The 19,236-nt window shown below is 46.8% G+C and overlaps 1 pseudogene across 1 annotated transcript in view; it reads left to right on the forward strand.

Moving 5' to 3' along the window:
• The first annotated feature begins 5,800 nt into the window (after nucleotides 1-5,800).
• LOC308519326 (zinc finger protein ZPR1-like) overlaps nucleotides 5,801-19,236 on the forward strand; it is a 33,596-nt pseudogene continuing 20,160 nt past the window's right edge. The window contains exon 1 of the transcript in view: nucleotides 5,801-6,030. The product of the transcript in view is annotated as a zinc finger protein ZPR1-like (transcript). The remainder of the gene's footprint in view (nucleotides 6,031-19,236) is intronic.

The raw sequence follows: 19,236 nt of genomic DNA on the forward strand, positions 1-19,236 counted from the left end.
CGTGTCTCACAGCTTTTCTTATGATTTCAATAAATGTGTGTTGCATTTTTAAAAAATCCTCACCCAGGGATGTTTTTTCCCTTTGATTTTCAGACAGAGTGGAAGGGAGGGAGGAGGGGGGAGAGAGAGAGAGAGAGAGAGAGAGAGAGAGAGAGAGAGAGAGAGAGAAATATCAACATGAGAGAGACATCAATTGGTTGCCTCCTGCACAAGCCCCAACTGGGGCTGGGGATTGAACCCACAACTGAGGTACGTGCCCTTGACCAGGAATCGAAACCACAACCCTTTGGTCCGAGGGCTGATGCTCTAACCACTGAGAAAGCTAGCCAGGACTGTTGCCTTTTTCTGAAAGGCCTTTTATTTTTAGGTTAACACACAGAATATCATACAGCCACAAAAAAGAGCGAAGCCCTGACACAAGCTTCAATATGGATGAACCCTGAAAATATCATGCTCAGTGACACAAGCCAGACCCAAAAGGCCACATTTTGTGTGATCCCACTTATATGAAACTAGGGGCCCGGTGCACGAAATTCGTGCACTGGGTGTGGGGGGGGGCGGGGAGAGTGTCCCTCAGCCCAGCCTGCCCCCTCTCACATACTGGGAGCCCTCAGGCGTTGACCCCCATCACCCTCCAATCGCCTGATCGGCCCCTTGCCCAGGCCTGACGCCTCCACCAGAGGTGTCAGGCTTGGACAGGGGACCCCCATCTCCCCCCGATCACTGGCTCTGGCCCCCGCCCAGGCCTGAGGCCTCTGGCCCAGGAATCATGCCTGGGCAGGGGACCCCCATCTCCCTCTGATCGCTTGCTCCACCCCGCGCCCAAGCCTGATGCCTCTGACCCAGGCTTCAGGCCTGGGCAAGGGGACCATCATATCCCCCCAATCCCCGGCTCCGCCCCCCGCCCAGGCCTGATGCCTCGGCCAGAGGAGTTGACCCTCATCACCCTCCGATCACCAATCACCAGATCGGCCCCTTGACCAGGCCTGAGGCCTCCGGCAGAGGTGTCAGGCCTGGGCAGGGGACCCCCAGCTCCCCGCGGTTGCAGGCTCCGCCCCTGCCCAGGCCTAACGCCTCTGGCCTAGGTGTCCGGCCCAGGCAGCGGGGACCTGCAGTGGCAGTGGGGGGCGCCGCGATCGTGGGCTTCGCTTTAGGCCCAGGCAAGGAACCCCTAGCTCCTGGGACTGCCAGCTTCGACCGTGCCCAGCTCCCATCGCTGGCTCCACCCCTACTTCCTTCTATCACTGGCCAGGGCAGCAAAGGCGCCTGATTCTCCGATCATGGCTGGGGGGCAGGGCAAAGGTGGCCCCAGGGCAGCCTTTGCCCTGCCCCCCAGCTCTTAGCTCCCCCCTGGGTTTCCGATCACTGTCAGTGGCAGGGGGCTTCTTCCTGCTTTCCCTTTCGCCTCCCTGCATTGTGCCTACATATGCAAATTAACCGCCATCTTGTTGGCAGTTAACTGCCAATCTTAGTTGGCAGTTAATTGCCAATCTTAGTTGGCAGTTAATTTGCATATAGCCCTGATTAGCCAATGAAAACGGTATCGCCGTACACCAATTACCATTTTTCTCTTTTATTAGTGTAGATGTCCAGAGTAGACAAATCCATAGACACAGAAAGCAGGTTGGTGATACCAGGGACCAGGGAAGGGATGGGGAGAAACTGCTTATTAGATACGGGTCTTAATTTGGGGTAATAAAAATATCCTGGAACTAGACAGAGGTGATGGCTTCCCAACACTGTGAACGTGCCAAATACTACTGAATTGTTCACTTAAATGTGGTTAATTTCCTGTTATGTGAATTTCACTCTGTCCTGTAGCAGCATCAGTGGTCTTTTCAGAGACTGCTGACAGCCCACCCAGAGTGAACCCTGGCCTTCCTCCAAGCCACCTCCAGCCTCACTCACACCTTTGCATACCTGACCCCTACCTTGACCCCAGGAAGGGTAAGAGGCTGGTGAAGAGTCAGACAGGACCAGGCCATTTCTATCTAGGGCAGATAGCCATGGGGCGGGGGCGGGGCAAAGCCTTCCTGGGACATTGTCTTCCCACTTGGCCTGAAGGTGGGGCTGAGGCTTTGGCAGCCCTTGTGGGCTGGGTTCCCCAGGCCCAGTGCCATCAGCCACCCATGGCAGTCCAGCTTGTCCTGCAAGCTCAGTGATACCCATCTCAGTGGCTCTAGCAACCCCTCAGGGGAGCTTCAGAGCTGTCCACAGTTGCCAGCATCCCAAGCAACCCTTCTCTGAGAGCCATGGGCCACACCTTCAAGACCCTGCCACAGGGAGTCCTCCTGCCTGCGGTGCCCTGACCCCCGCCAGAGAGCCCTCAGCCCGAGCCTATACAGCCACGACAGGTGGCCACTTCCTGGGTGTGCAGGTCCTGTGGGAAAGGAACATTTCTGTCCCTTTTCAGGGGAAGGGGCTTAGTAACAGGTATGGTCTCTTTTGGAAAAAGGAGTTCACAGGTCTACAAGCTTTAGGGTGTAGAAAAGGGTGTTCATCAGGCTACAGATTCAGATCCCTGGGTTCTCCGGGGTTCTGGGCCCGGGAATCTGTGTGTACCTCTCAGCCCAGATGAAGTGGTGAGGGGTCAGAGTCCCACAGACCCTGAGTGAGTGGGCGGAGAAGCTGGGGGACCACACTCTCCAGCCCCCCCTTCAGTGACCCGGGACTCCTGCAATGTGTTGGGTGCACCAGCCTTCAGAGAGGATGATACACAGAAAGCACCTCTGGCCTGCAGATGCAGACTGGGGCTCTGTGGGACCTGGAAGACCATCCTGCTAGGCAGACCCCTCACACTGAAGCACAGTATGAGGATGCTTTGCATCCCTCGCATTTAGTGCATTTTTTAAGTGAGAAATATTTTTTAAAGGAGTTATCCAAGTTTACTTTGGAAATCAGTAATTTCAATTTAGCAGCTTTCTTTGTATATTTAAAGGCCAATATATGTGGAGGGTCTCAGACATCCTAGCAGGTTTTAGGAAAGGCTGCAGGTCCCAGCACTGGGAGGCAGGGCCTGACCTGGCAAGTACCATACACCCCTGATCTCCAAGAAGCTTTGCAAGTGGGTTGAAACACATTCATCTGCAGACTCATATGTGTGTGTGTCCATGCACACACATGCACACACACAGAGAAACACACATATGTCCATGCACACACGTAGAGACTTGCACACATAGATCTATGCACACATACACATTTAGGTCCATGCACAGAGACCAACACCAATGGTTGTTGGTGCTAATTCGACATCAAGAGGAATCCTTAATTTGGGGTGTGGTGAGAAGGGAAATTATTTAGTGCAAAACAGTTTGTGATACAGCGTGGCTGTAAATACAGGATGGCTGTGGAGACAGCAGGGCTATGGAAAAGCTCAACTGGGATACAGCAAAGCTGCAGGACAGGTCTGGGGCCAGGCAGCCCTGGGCCAGGCTCCTCTCCAGCTATACAGTCTGCTGTGCTACAGCCCTCCTGATGCTCTGCTCCATGCTGGTCTGCTTTGTGCTGCACTGGTTTGCTCTCAAGAGACACCTTGAGTGCTTCTGCTCACCAGGGACACACAGCCTTCCCCCTTCAGTGGAAAAGGAAAGTGTGCTCTCCCAACCCAAGGGGAGCTGATTTACATGGACAGAAGTCCCCACCCAGGGTCCCTGATTGGTCCTTTTTCAGGCAAATGAGGACTCCAAATCCTTGCAGTTTGATTGGTCTAAAGGGACACTGTCTTGATTAGTCAAAATAGAGCTGCTCTGATTGGGTGGAGAAAGCCTCAGTCCTATTGGTTGAAATAGGATTTTAGGAACTCCTTTATAAGGGCTGGCTCAGGTGGCAGAAACAGTGCAGGCAGACACAGTGCAGGCATATCTGTGAAGTGTGATTTGCTTGAGAGGCCCTGTGCAGGGATGGCTGCTAGGCTCTGTTTTTGTTTTGTTTTATTTTGTTTTTAGCCAAGTTAGCCACCAGGGTTCAGAATACACACATGATTTTAGATGGTCACTGTCCTTGAGCTGGTGCGTGGGGTGGGAGAAAAATGTGAGAAGCTTAGCCTCAGAAAGCCCACACTCACAGCACTGAGACAGGCTCACCCCACAGAAGGAAGGAAGCAAAGAGCCTGGCTGCTCCTGCACTTGACGCTTGTTGGGGGAGTTTGAAATCACCTACTTTGAGGACCCTACCATTTACAACTTTGGGGAACGTTCAAGCAACAATGCAGAGCCAGGAGCAGCAACTCTGGGTGAAAGCCAGGGCACTAGCCCGCCTCTTTCTATTCCTTCTGAAGGATGGGACCTGGGGCCACGTAGCTGGGTGGCTCTGTGGAGGAGCCTGAAAGAAGGAACTGACCAGGTGGGCTGCGGTCTGGTCCAAGCATGGACAGCAGGAGAGGGCAGCAGCCAGAGCCCCTGCCTAGGAGAGCGTCTCTAGAGAGTTAGGGTAGAGGCAGGGGGGACTGGTGGGTTTCTAGTACTTGGGGTAGGGAGTCTAAGGGAGGGAGGGCAGAGCCTGGGGTAACATGATGGGCAAGCAGGGGCTGCATACCTACCTGGGCAGAAAAGCCAGATGCTGGGGACACCTGGGAGACCCCAGCCCATGGCTGCCCCAGTCCCGTTCAGGCCTCTCTCCTGCCTGTACAGTGGGAGTTTTTTATTCATTCACACAGCACTTACTCCTCAGTTTGGGAGGCTGATCCCTGTGCAGAGAGAGCACAGCCAGCCTGGGGTGGGGGATGTGAACTGCTCTAAGAGCAAGGGGCAGGTTAAAGGGAATGATGGGGTGTGTCAGGCCTGAGCAGCTGAGAAGTCATCTAAACAGGAGGAAAACCCCCACAGCAATCCAAGGCCTGACTGCTCAGAACAAATCATGTCCCTGGGGCCCAGGACCTGGCAACCCAAGGAGGGCTGACTGTTGACCCTTGGCCCTCTTGTGAGTGACCTCATATGGCCCCCATGGTCCCACCCCACCAAGGGGTATAGGGGGTGCAGGAGGGCGGCTCCACCCTTCCTGGAAGCAGCATGTCAGTCCCCTCTGGTGAGACCACACATATTCTCTAAAGTACATTCCAGGGCCCATCAATGGCCCGAAACCCTCTCCTGCCATTCCACCCTGTGGGGCCCATAGTGCCCCTCGGCATCTAGGGGCCTGAGTCTACATTTCCCCAAGAGAAACAGGATTCACAGTGGCCTCCTGCCTTTTGTTGGGACTGAGAAAGGGTGTGCAGCCAAGAGATGGTTCCAGCTGTGTAGCCACATGGCCACAGCTTCCCTCCCTCTCCAGGACTGGCCTTGCTGCCACCTCTATCCAGGAAGCTCCAGCATGTCCTCTAGAAAAAGGACCTCTCAGCCAGCTCCAGCATGTCTCAGCTTCATCAATGCTCCATGGACACCTGGGATGGCTCCCTCTCACATGGCTGCTCACCTCACACAGCTGTTATACCTCACCCAGCTGCTCCTTCTCTCCTAGGCTGCTCCCTCTCTCCCAGGCTGCTCCCTCTCACCAGACTGCTCCCTCCCACCAGGGTGCTCCCTCCCACCCAGATGGCTAAAGATGGGAAGGGCCTGGAGAGAGAGGGAAATGCTTGTGGCCATATGGCTGCACAACTGGAACCATCTTTTGGACGTCCACCTTACCTCTGTCTCAACAAAGGACAGAGAGATGGTGACATAAGGGTGTGTCCAAACCTGTCTCCAGCCTGTCCTCAGAGTACCCTCTCTGATCCCCAAACAACACTCAGCTCGAAAAGACAGCCCCTCACGACCCAGCAATGGCCCTTTTCAATTCCAAAGCCACCGCATTCATCTGGAGCATGGAGGACACTGACAGCACAGCAACCTCAGGTGGAAGGCCTGTCCTGTCACTAATAGGCACCAACGTGTACCAGGTACGCCTGGTGCTGGTCATCAACATCGCTGAGAGCAGCTCCTGCCGGAAGGTTCTGCACTTCACCTGGGGACAGCATCAAAAGATGCAGAACAGGCTCCCGGGCCTGCAGATCCTCACCTGTGACATGTGGAACAGTTATACCCATCAGCTCAGGTGCATGAGGACTGATTCAGGAACCTGGCTATCACCACATTGTCATCACTGTGTCTCTGCTTTCATTCCCAGCTCTATGTGACATCACTGTCCTTTCTCCCATTTTCTTTCTTGTAACTAATCTATTTTCAGAGAAATTCTGTGTCCTTTATGAGCTGTTCTAAGATCTTTCAGAACAAGGTGCACTGAGTATATGCTGTGTATGCCTATCTGCATGTCCCCATGAGCCTACCTATTTTCATGTGGGCCTCCATTCTTCTGTGCATCTTTGTGTTTCCTTCCAGGTGGGTCTGTGAATTTCCATGTGTTTCAAGTTTTTATGTGTCTGCCTGTCTTCATGTGGGTCTGCAGGGCCCCTAGTGTTTGTGTAATTTCAGATCAGTCCATTGATGCATTCAGCCCTGTCTGTGTGTTGACACTGGCCCATTCACGGAGGTGGCAGGGAGGAGGTCACGTCTTCATCAATCTCAGCAGTTTATTTCTGTGGTCGGACAGTAAATTCAATGGTGTGTTTTTTAAACTTGCCTTGCAATATCAGGACACATTTTAACTATGCTAATCCAGAAGCTCAGAAGGAAGAGAGAAGGGAAACAAGGCTTAACATGGCTGTTTGCATTTCTGCTTACAGAAAAATAAAAATCAGCCAGGAGCACCAGCACTTACAAGACCCTGGAGTCCTCCCTAATCTAATAGATGTTCAGTTCCAACATTTTCAGATTACAGAGGCAACTGGCAGCTTCCAGGACAAGAGTGTGGGGCACTTGCCCCAATCCCCCCTCAAAGATCAGCCCTGGCAGCTCAGGGGGATGAGGCTTCTGGAGAGAGCCTGCTTCTCTGGGACCACTGCAGTGGCTCACGTCCCTCCAGGGCCATCACACACCCGCTCATGTGGCCTCCACCCAGGGACTCCGGAGAGACTCCCCCAGGTGTCTCTGCCCCCTTTCCTGGTCTGTCTCCTCAACAAGAGGGTGAGAGCTCCCTAAGCCCTAATCCAGTTTTCAGTGTTGCATAGATGTTTCATTGTAAGCCAGCATGATCCTTTGTGAGAGGAATGGAGCACAAACCATTAATTAGTCCATAATGTATTTATTAATCATAGTAGAGCCTCGTCATTTGAAGATTCTGTATCAGTGAATTTTCCTCCTTTTTAATTTAGACTTCCTTCAGCTTTTTGAAACTTGTTTGGCCTCTTTCAGTGATGACCCAGAAATACAGGACTGGAGTTGAGGAGAAAGGCCTGCCCTGCTGAGCCGATCTGCACTGCCCAGAGAGCCGCTCTGAGCCCGTTTTCTGCTCTCGCCTCCGCAGGGGTGCGGTGGGGCCTGGGGCTCACTCCCTCCTGTCTGTAGGTGATGGGGAGTAAATCAAGGATCTCTCCTCATATCCCTCCCGCAGCTTCTCCCTCAGGGAAAAGATGTGCGGGCTTGGGAAAGTTCAGAACACTCTCCCACTGGCCCCTTTGCCAGGGAACCAGACTGACCCTCCCTCTGTCCCCTCACACTGCTGTCCCACTGTTCCTGTGGACCGTGCCAGGCATGTGTTCCCTAACCAAACATAGCTCTGGAGTCAGCAGGGAAAAGGCCAGCCCTAGGTAGGGCTCCTGGTTAGTCTCCTGTGCAAATCCTGGTGGCCAAAGCCCAAGGAGCCAGAGGTCAGGGATCAAGCAGGCCATAGATCTGGTCAGAAGTTGGCATCCTCAGCAAGGGCCCAGGAGCCTTCTGATGCCCTCCTAGGCTGTGGGCAGCCTGTCTGCAGACATGTTTGTGGAGGACCCTACAGTGTGGGCAGGTACCACTGTCACCTCCTAAGCTCATTCGTCGGGGTTCCACCGGTCTCCCTGCCGAGGCTTGGCACTTGGAAGGTGTGGGTCCTTTGCTCCCCTCGCCCATGCTTACTGAAGGCCTGCCTCATAAAGATGGCTCAGCATCCACCCCTCCCTCTTCCACACACTCTGGGTTCCAGCTGCAGTGAGATAGCACCAAGCTCTGCACTCCCCTCTGTCCCCTACCGCCTTTGCCTGGATGCCCTCCCTCTGCCCGGGTCCAAATCCCTGGGGTAGGCCACTCCATCCTTCTGCCCCACTGTGGCCATCAGCTGGCTCTTACCTCCTGGGGACTGGTCAGAGAGCAGGGCATAGACGTGCTCACACTTGCAGGTGAGTGTGCTCAGCAAGCGAATGAGTGAAATACTTCCTGCTGCACAGAATCTATCCAGTCTTTTCAGCACCATGTGGACAGCAGGGCCTCAGTCTGCACCTCCTTCTATCAGACTCTGAACATAAGGAAATAATTGAGTTGAAGGGGGTATCATTTCCAATCTAAGCAGATTTCTGTTTTGGAACCTTCTCCTTTGAAATTCACAGAAAGCCATTCCTGACAGGAATGCTTTCTTCTGAAATTGCAGAGTAATTTGTTTATTTGTTCAGGCTATGCACTCAATGGGATGGCATCTGGAGATAAACATCTGCTTTTGATGAGAGTCTGCCATTTAGTCATGTCCCGCACACTGTGACTTTGGCCACACAAATGCAGAGTGCCCAGCCCTCTTTCTGAAATAAGAGACAGGTCAGAGTCAGGCCAGGCATGGGGTCTTCCACAGGACAGCTGATTGCAGAAGGGACCTTGGACCATTCATCCTCCTCTCCCCAGGACCCTGCTCCGAACCTTCACCTTTCTGCTTGTCCGCCCCCCTCCAACCCAGTCACCTCACCCACCAGGCAGAAAGCAAGGATGGTCTCATCCCCACGGCCACAGCCCTCACGATGGGCTTCATCTGTTCCTTCTGTCTCTTCAAGTGCACGAGAGAGAGTAAGGGGATTCCCAGGACCACAGAACTAAGGGACTCCTGGGACAGGAGCGGCGTCACTGTCTCCCACTTCCTGGAGCCCCAGGAGGACACCGATGATAGCAGAGGCGGTGCAGTCTGGGCCAGGGGTTCTGCCTGGTTGTGACGCTGGGTCTTCAGGATCCCCACACTGCAGCTGCAGAAATGGATGTTCAGAGGCAGGATGTAACTTTCTGAGGCCCTACAGATGGAGAGGAGAGCCAGCATCAAGGCTCAAGCATCTATTCCCTGTGGGTAAGGGAGGAGTGAGGGTGGACCCCGGCTGTCCTTGGGTGGAACAGAGAGGAGCAGATCTTAAGAGGCCCTGACATTCCTGTCTGGTGCACACAACTTCTCCCAGTTATCCAATCAAATGCTAATTAGGTGCTGCCATCAGCTTCTGCAGATGGAGTCATGGTCCCTGATCAGTGGGGCGGACGATCACTCCCCTGGTGGGCCTGACCTGATAGCAGGGCCCTTTAAAAATCAGAGTTTTCCCTGGCTGATTGCAGAAGGAAGTCCAGGAGTCACAGTGTGAGAAGGACGTTACTGCTGCTGTGGTGTGAAGACAGAGGGGCCACAGGCTGAGGAATGTGTGTGACCTCTGGGAGCTCAGCGCAGCCCAGCTGAAGGCCAAGAGGAAATGGGGATCTGGATCCCACTGCCACAGGAGCTAAAACCTGCCAACAACCAGGACGAGCTCAGAAGAGCCCAGACCAGGCCAGATGAGGGCCAGATGAGGACGCAGCCCGGCCAACACCCTCCCTAATTTCAGAATTCCAGCCTCCAGAACTGTGGGGGGAATAAATTTCTGTTTTTTTCAAGCCTCCCAGTTTGTGAAACTCTGTTATAGCAGCCCCAGGAAACAAATACAAATCCTGTCACCTGGATGCAGCAAATACCTGAAAATGTAGAAGTGCTTTGGAATTCAGCAATGGCTTGAAATTTTTGAGACAGAGGATGGAAAAGGCCTGGACTGGCTTGAATAGACTGTTGGTGGAAATACGGACATTGGCGACACTGCCAGTGAGTGCGCAGAAGGGAGGGAGGGACACGGCACTGCAGACTGGAGGGAACTGGTTATAAAGTGGAGAGAACTTGGGTGAAAAGTGAAAAGCAGAACTTGTAAATAATAAACCTGAGAAGATTTCTAAGCAAAATGTTGAAAATGCAGCCTGATTTCTCCTTGTGTATAGTAAAATGTGAGAGGAAAGAGATAAATTGAGGAAGAAATTGTCAAGCAAAAATGAACCAGCACCTGATGGGGGTAATTCTCAGTATGTCCAAATAGCAAAAGATGCTCAAATTAGGATATTGTGTTTGGGAAAGTGTGCATTGCACAAAAAGCCAACAATGTGGCTGGAGAAATTAAGTGTGTGACTTGTGTTTGCGCTCAACCATCTCGGCAGAAGCCGGGAATGGGATGGGCTTGCCCAGGAAAGATCTGTGGAGGACCCTCTTCTCTGATGGTGTGCATCCCCTTGACAACCACGGGAGACACACAGGTATTTGAGAATGTTGTATCAGCAGAAAACTCATGTTTAGACTGAAAGGGAGAAAGTGAAAAAGGGCAGTGGTTGGACTGCCAACATTCTACAGGCAGGAAATAGGCAAAGAGAGCTACTGAGCTGCAAATATGTTCTACACTTCAAGAAAATGGAGTGATTCCAAGAGGGGAGTCATGGGTGCAGAAGGTAAGGCCTTAGACCACAGGGATTCTACTCAGATCTTGAGACCTAATGGAATCTGCCTGCTGGGCTTGGATATCCTTCTTTTACCTCCATCCTTTCCTTCCCTCATTAATTTTAAGTACACTTTTTTTTTAAAGAGCAGTTTTAGGTTCACAGCAAAATTGAATGGAAGGTACAGAGACTTCCCATGTACTCCTGTCCCCACATACAAGAAGCATCTACCACTGTCACCATTCCACATGGAAGAGTTACATTTGTTACAGTAGGTGAGCCCACACTGACACATCATTATCACCCAAAGTCCATAGTTTACATTAGGTCCACTCTTGATGTTGTACGTTCTATGGGTTTGAGACAAATGCATTCACCATTACAGTATCACACAGAGTAGTTTCACTACCCTGAGAATCCTCTGTGCTCCACCAATTCATCCTCTTTGCCCCCAGCCCTGGCAACCACTGATTCTTCCACTGTCTCCATAGTTTTGCCTTTTCCAGACTGTCATACAGTTGGAATACGATATGTGGCCTTTTCAGATTGGCTTCTTTCACTTATTAATATGCATTAAGGTTCCTCCATGTCTTTTCATGGCTCAACAGCCAATTTCTTTTTAGAACTATATAATATTCCATCGTATGAATGTAGCACGATTTATTTATCCATTCAGTCCTTTGGATAACAGTCCTTTATCTGATGTGTCATTTGCAAATATTTTCTCCCAGTCTGTGGCTTGTCTTCTCATTCTCTTAACAGTATCTTTAGGAGTGCAGAATATTTAAATTTTAATTTAGTTCAGTTTGTGCCTTTAGTGTTCTATCTAAAAAGTCATTACCACACCAGAGTTTTATAGTTCTGTGTTTTACATTTAGGCCTATGATCCATTTTGAGTTAATTTTTGTGAAGGGTTGTGCCTAGATTATTATTTATTTATTTATTTATTTATTTATTTATTATTTATTTTTGTTGTTAACCCTCACCTGAGGATATTTTTCATTGATTTTTAGAGACAGTGGAAGGGAAAGGGAGAGACAGAGAGATAGAAACATCTATGTGAGAGAGACACATCCACTGGTTGCCTCCTGCATGTGCCCCGACCAGGGCTGGGAATCAAGCCTGCAACTGAGGTACATGCCCTTGACCAGAATCAAACCCATGATGCCGCAGTCCACAGGCTGACACTCTATCCACAAAGCCAAAACAGCTAGGGATTCATTCATTCATTCATTCATTCATTTACATGTGGATGTCCAGTTGTTTTAGCACCATTTTTTTTCTTTTCTTTTTTTTTATTGCTTTAAGTATTACAAAGAGTATTACATATGTCTCCTTTCCCTCCCCCCCCCCCGCCCTTGACAATCCCCTGGCCTCCCCTACCCCCCAGTGTCTTATATCCATTTGTTATGCTTATATGGATGCATACAAGTCCTTCGGTTGATCTCTTACCCACTCCCCTCCTGCCCTCCCACCCTCCCCGGCCTTCCTGCTGTAGTTTGACAGTCTGTTCGAGGCAGCTCTGCCTCTGTATCTATTTTTGTTCATAAGTTTATAATGGTCTTTATTATCCAGAAATGAGTGACATCATGTGGTATTTTTCCTTCATTGACTGGCTTATTTCACTTAGCATAATGCTCTCCAGTTCCATCCATGCTGTTGCAAATGGTAAGAGTTCCTTCTTTTTTATAGCAGCATAGTATTCCATTGTGTAGATGTACCACAGTTTTCTAATCTATTCATCTACAGATGGGCACTTAGGCTGTTTCCAGATCTTAGCTATAGTGAATTGTTAGCACCATTTTTTGAAAAGACTATCTTTACTCCATTGTATTGCCTTTGCCACTTTGTCAAAGATCAGTTGACTATATTTATGCGGGTCTATTTCTGGCTTTCTATTCTGTTCATTGACCTATTTGTCTATTCTTTCACCAGTACCACACTGTATTGATTACTATAGCTCTGCAGTAGTGTCAGTTCTCCAACTCTGTTATTCTTGTTCAATATTGAGTTGCCTATTCTGCTTCTTTTGCCTCTTCATATAAACTTTAGAATCACTTTGTTGGTATCCACAGGAAAACTTTCTGGAATTTTGACAGGGATTGCATTCAATCTATAGATCAAGTTGAGAAAAACAGATAATATTGAGTCTTTGGGGATCCAAGATGGCTGCCAATGGGATGGAAGGCTGCAAGATAGTGTGTGAGTGAGAGAACGGAAGGAGAGTGCGTGGACGTGTATTTGTGAGAGAAGGACAGCTATATTCCACAGGACTGCTGTGGACTGGCGGACCAGGCTCCCCTGGATGGGCAGCCTCTACTGCTGCTGAAATCTCTCCCGGAGCACCGGCTCTGCCATAGAGATCATGCCATCTTAAAGGGGAGACCAGCTGTGATCAAAAGCCCAGCCTTACCTTCAACTGGGGAGACCTCAGATACCTCCCGAAACCCTACAACCACAATGTCCAGGGACCAGCTGCCTCAGCTGCGAACCCACGAACACCAGGACTCCAGCCTCCCCGACTGCAGGCACCAAGAAAGTCTGTCCAGGGGACTGAATATGCGGACAGGCCCTGCACCTTCTCACAGAGCAAATAGAAGGAACAGCTGAATCAAACAACACCCACCTGGAATTGGCGAATTAAACATAGCTGGTGAGGCAACTGGTGGATGGAAAGGTCAGATATCACCTAGAGAAAGGTAAGATCTGGGATCCAGGCTGGAGGGAGAAATGCGCCCAGCGGGGACTAGTCTCAGAGGAAGACTGCGCTCCACAAAATCCGCGGCCAGCCGTTGGGGTCAGTGTAGCTCTCAAATGTGGAAGGGGGTCCACAGGGCTGCTGGCAGAAGGGGACTCTAGATATTAGCCCACAGCTGGGCTGGGCCCAGAAAGGCAGCCTGAATTTCTATACCAGCTGCACAGTGCCAGGGGAGTCGGTGCACTTCCTTTGGCTTTTTTCCTTTTTAACTCCTTGCTTTTGCTTGCTAAGTCCAGTACATAGGATCTTCCAATTAAAAATACTCACCGAGACTGCAGGGGAAAGTTGTTTTTATGGAAACTGGGGATCAGAATAAGGAGAGATGAGCAGGAAACCAGCTCTAGGGCAGTCCGTCCCTCCAACCAAATATTAAGTGCAGCAGAGAAAGAAAAATCTAAACACTGGGTAGAGGGGACTTTTAGCCCTGGCTATTAACACAGAAACACTGCCACCCAGGGGTTGTATCAGAAATTGACTCTTGTGTAAATACAACTAAAGGCAGGCTGAGAAACAAAGGGAGCAGAGAGATCCTGCCTGCTTGAAAATAGGGTTGTGGCTTATGACACAGAGGAACGGTTGATCGAAGGGAACTTCAATACTGTGCTGACTACCTGATAGGAAACAGATGTGCCAAGCAGAACAGTAGAGGAAGTAAACAACCTTACTACTTCACTTTTTTATTTTTTATCTTTTACTTAAGAAACCAAAATGTTTTTCTCACTTAATTTTACTTTTATATTATATTTTTATTTTTAATTATTATTATTATTACTACTATTACTTTACCTTTTTAAAGTTTTATTTTATTTTTTCTTTATTTTATTTTATTTTATTTTAGGATTAGTGTTCTACATTTCATTTTTATTTTTTAGGATTATTTTACTCTATCTGAATTTTTTCTTTATGCCAACACTCTCTTCCTCACTTTTCCCCTTTATCACCCTGTTTCTCTTACCCTGTTCCTGCTTTAGTTTTTCTCTATCCTTTCTTTTTACTCCCTGTTAAAAATTGATTTTATTCATATATCTAATTTCCTCTCCCCTGCTCCAAGTCCATGCACACTTCTCTCTTCTCTTTCTTCACTATCCAAAATATTTTTCTTCCTCTTTTTTTTTCTTTTTCTTTCTTTCTGTCTTGTTGGTGTTGTTTCTTTAATGGTTGGTTAGTTAGTTTGTTTGTTTTTTACTTCAGTTTTTCCTCTCCTCACTTGTTCTCTTCTTCTACTAATAGCTGAATTAATTTCAATCACCACCTCAGACCTATTGTTTTCTAATAGTAAATGAATACATACATAGACAGATTAAAGGAAGGGGAAAATTATATATATATTCTTTTATATATATTTTTATACATAGTTTCTTTTAAATATTTTTTTATTTTATTGTATTTTGTTTTTTACTTTTCTTCTTACACTCTCATTCTCTTTCTACCTCCTCTATACTGAATTGTGGCTATTTCCCCATTCATTCAATTCCTTGACCATACCTTCTGGAAATAAGCTCTGCCTTCTCAGATTCATCTGGGTGTTTGTTGTTTGGGTGTCTGTTGTTTGCATTTTTTGGATTAGTTGTTGTTTTATTGGAGTTTTCTCCCCATATACATATATTTTTCCCTTCTTTTTTCTTCACTTTATTCTCTCTCTTACATTTTTTCCTTTTCTCAATATCATTTTTGCACTCCTTTCTTTTCCCTACTTCTCTTTTCTCTGATGGTCACCTTTATTTGGGATTATTAGTATTGTGAACACATTTGTGTTTGGTGCCCTGTACGTTGTGTCTTGTTGTGTTGTATTTTGTGCCTTTAAGTCAACACAGGAGAGAGCTACATAACCAGACACACTGAGAGAGCAATCATGGGGAGACAAAGAAACAGCCTGCATATGAAAGAAAAGGAGGAATCACCAGAAAAGAAAGTAAATGAAATTGAAGCAAGCAATATGACAGAGAAAGAATTCAGAGCAATGGTCATAAGGTCACTGAAAAGGATGGAAGACAAATTCACCAATGTAAGAACCAAGAGGAAATGAAAAATGCTGGGGTCCAACCCCAGCAGGTCCAGGGGTCCCCAAAGGTGTAGACGGAGTCAGCAAAGAAGGAATGACATGGAGACAGCGTTCAGTTGATCAGCAGCCTAGCCAGGATCTCTAGCCAGGATCTCCAGCCAAGTTCTGGTCTGGATCTCCAGCCAAGTTCTGTTCAGGATCTCCAGCGAAGTTCTGGTTAGGATCTCCAGCCAGGTTCTGTGTCCATGTTCCCTCACTAGGTTCTCCAGCCAGATTCAGTCACCAGGTTCTAGTCAGGTTCTCTTGCCATGTTCTATCCAGGTTCTGTAGCCAGGTTCTGTCTCTAGGTTCTTCAGCCAGGTTCTATCGCTAGGTTCTGTCTCTAGGTTCTGTGGCCAGTTTCTGTCCAGGATCTTTTGCCATGTTCTCTCCAGTGAAGTTCTTCTGTCTCTAGGTTCTTTGTAGGTTCTGTGTCTAGGTTTTGTGTTCTGTTGTCTTGTTACATCTGTATTTATACCAGTTGATTCCAATCCTATCAATCTCTATTCCAAAGGTTAGGGTGTTTCTTATCTCCATTCCAGGGAGTAAAGATTATGTAGCTTAAGCATGATTGTTCGTAGATAAAGTGATTAATTACCCGCCTGGCACTTAGTTAAGGGGTTTTATTCCCTCCCTAACTTCAGGGGAAAATCCCTACCTGGGAAACAACCTTTCTCAGAGAGGTGACCTTGGTTAAAACACATAGTGCCAAGAAGGTGAGCAAACATATTAAGAACAGTATGCCATATATGCCAGGTCCCTTGAAACAGCAAGGATGGACTGGCTCCCAGCAGAAAAAGAACCAAGAAGAAATGAAAAATGATATCACTGCAATAAAGAACTCAGTAGAAAGCATCAACAGTAGACTAGAAGAAGCGGAGGACCACATAAGTGAACTAGAAGACAAGGTAAGCAAAAATACCCAACCAGAGCAGCATCTAGAAAAAAAAAGTTAAAAAACCTGAGGGGAGCCTAAGGGAACTTTGGGACAACACGAAACGAAACAACATCCACTTAATAGGAGTGAGAGAAGGAGAGGAAATTGAGCAAGGAATAGAAAACTTGTTTGAAAAAGTATTGACAGAAAACTTTCCTGATATAGGGAAGAAAAAATTCACACAAGTACAAGAAGCTCACAGAGTCCCAAACAAGATAAATCCCAAAAGACTGACACCAAGACACATTATAATTAAATTGGCAAACACCAATGACAAAGTAAGAATCTTAACGGCTGCCAGAGAGAGACAGAAATTTAGGTACAAAGGATCTCCCATCAGACTATCAACTGATTCCTCAACAGAAACACATCAGGCCAGAAGGGAATGGAATGAAATATACGAAGTCGTGCAAAGCAAGGGTCTGATTCCAAGAATATTGTACCCAGCAAGACTATCAATAAAAATTGAGGGTAAAATCAGGAACTTCACAGATAAAAAGGACTAAGGGAGTTTATTACCACCAAATCAGCAATGCAATAAATGCGAAAGGGTCTGCTATAAAAAGAAGAAATAGGAAGGGAAGAAGGAACACTGGCATAAAGAATGAAAATGGTGGCAAACAAGTACCTATCAATAATAACTTTAAATGTAAATGGATTAAATGCCCCAATCAAAAGACATTGGGTAGGTAAGTGGACAAGGAAACATGACCCCTACATCTGCTGTCTACAGGAAACCCACCTCAGAACAAAGGCCTCGCACAGACTGATGGTGAAGGGATGGAAAAAGGTTTTTCAGGCGAATGGAAATGAAAAAAAGCTGGGGTAGCAATACTTATATATATGAAAAATTAGACCTCAAAGTGAAGGTCATAACAAGAGATAAGGAAGGCCACTTCATAATACTAATGGGAGCAATTCAAGAAGAAAATATAACACTGGTAAACATATATTCATCCAATACAGAAGCACCTAAGTACATAAAAAAAAATTCTGGATGATATCAAGGGAGAGATTGACAGCAATAAAGTCATAGTAGGAGACTTTAATACCCCATTAACACCACTGGACAAATCCTCTAAACAAAAAATCAGCAAAGAAATATCAATCCTAAATGACTAACCAGATCAGGTAAAATTAATTGACATCTTCAGAACATTTCACCCCAAAGCCAAAGAATATACATTCTTCTCATGTGCACATGAGTCATTTTCAAAGACAGACCACATATTGGGACACAGGCAAAGTCTCTTCAAATTTAAGAAGATAAAAATCGTATCAAGCATCTTCTCAGATCACAACAGCATAAAACTAGAAATCAACTACAATAAAAACAATTTTAAAAAATCAAACACCTGAAGGTTAAATAGCATGTTATTGAACAATGATTGGGTTACCTCAGAGATCAAAGAAGAAATAAAAAGCATCATGGCAACAAATGACAATGAAAACACAACAATACAAAATCTATGGGACACAGTGAAAGCAGTCTTGAGAGGGAAGTTCATAGCTCTACAGGCCTACCTCAAAAAACAAGAAAAATGGTAATAAATTATCTAACCCTACAATTCAAAGAGTTATAAAGAGAGCAACAAGAAAAGCCCAGTGTAAGCAGAAGGAAGGAAATAATAAAGATCAGAGCGGAGATAAACGACATCCAGACCAAAAAATCAATACAAAAGATCAACAAAACCAAGAGCTGGTTCTTTGAAAGGAATAACAAGATTGATGAACCTCTAGCCAGGCTCACCAAGAAGTAAAGAGAGAGGACCCAAATAAACAAAATCAGAAATGAAGGAGGTGAAGTAACAACTGATCCCACAGAAATACAAACAATTATGAAATTACTATGAACAACTCTATTGCAACAAAATGGACAACCTAGATTAAATGGAAATATTATTAGAAAAATACAAGCTCCCAAAACTCAATCAAGAAGAATAAAAAAACCTGAATAGGCCAATAACTACCAAAGAAATTGAAGCAGCAATCAAAAATCTTCCAGCAAACAAAAGCCCTGGTCCTGACGGCTTTACTGGGGAGTTCTACCAAGCATTCAAAGAAGAACTAAAAACCTATCCTCCTCAGACTATTTCAAAAAATTCAAGAGGAAGGCACACTTCCAAGCTCTTTCTATGAAGCCAGCATTACCCTAATCCCAAAACCAGATAGACACCACAAAAAAAAGTGAACTACATGCCAATATCCTAGATCAGGGGTAGGCAACCTTTTTGTGAGTGCGTGCCAAAACCAGCAAAATCTCTGACTCAAAATTCTTTTGCGTGCCAACCCAAATTTTTTGAGAACATGTTACGCCTACTTGATATCTCTTACGGTGTTCGTATGTGAAGAAACTTGAAGAAATAATAAAATTCATTCGAGCGACAAAAACACAGTATATGATGATGAAAAATACATTCATTTTTTAATGTACACTGATAGTCTGACAGAAAACTTTATGACTCCGTTTGATATTATCAGTGGGACTTTTGCTGCTGCATCACTGATGACAGAGATTTTACATCAAGTTTATATTTCGTGACCTTCAGAGATATGCATGAGCTACTACTTTTATCCGTCAGGCTACTCCTATTGCGAGACTTAACAAAATTCATCACTGAGAACAAAGATTCACAATTGTAAATGGAAGATTATAAGAGAAGGTTTTGGGTGCCAGCAAAAGACTGGTGTGCCATGTTTGGCATGCGTGCCAGGTGTTGCCCACCCCTCTCCTAGATGAACATAAATGCTAAAATCCTCAACAAAATTCTAGAAAATCGAATTCAGTATTACATTAAAAAGATCATACACCATGACCAAGTGGGATTTATTCTGGGGATGCAAGGATGGTACAATATCTGCAAATCAATACATGTGATACATCACATAAACAAACTGAGAGACATAGGTCACATAATCATATTAAGAGATGCAGAAAAAGCATTTGACAAAATCCAACACCCTT

Source organism: Myotis nattereri (genome assembly GCF_964212035.1).
Source record: "Myotis nattereri genome assembly, chromosome: 5".
NCBI lineage: Eukaryota > Metazoa > Chordata > Mammalia > Chiroptera > Vespertilionidae > Myotis > Myotis nattereri.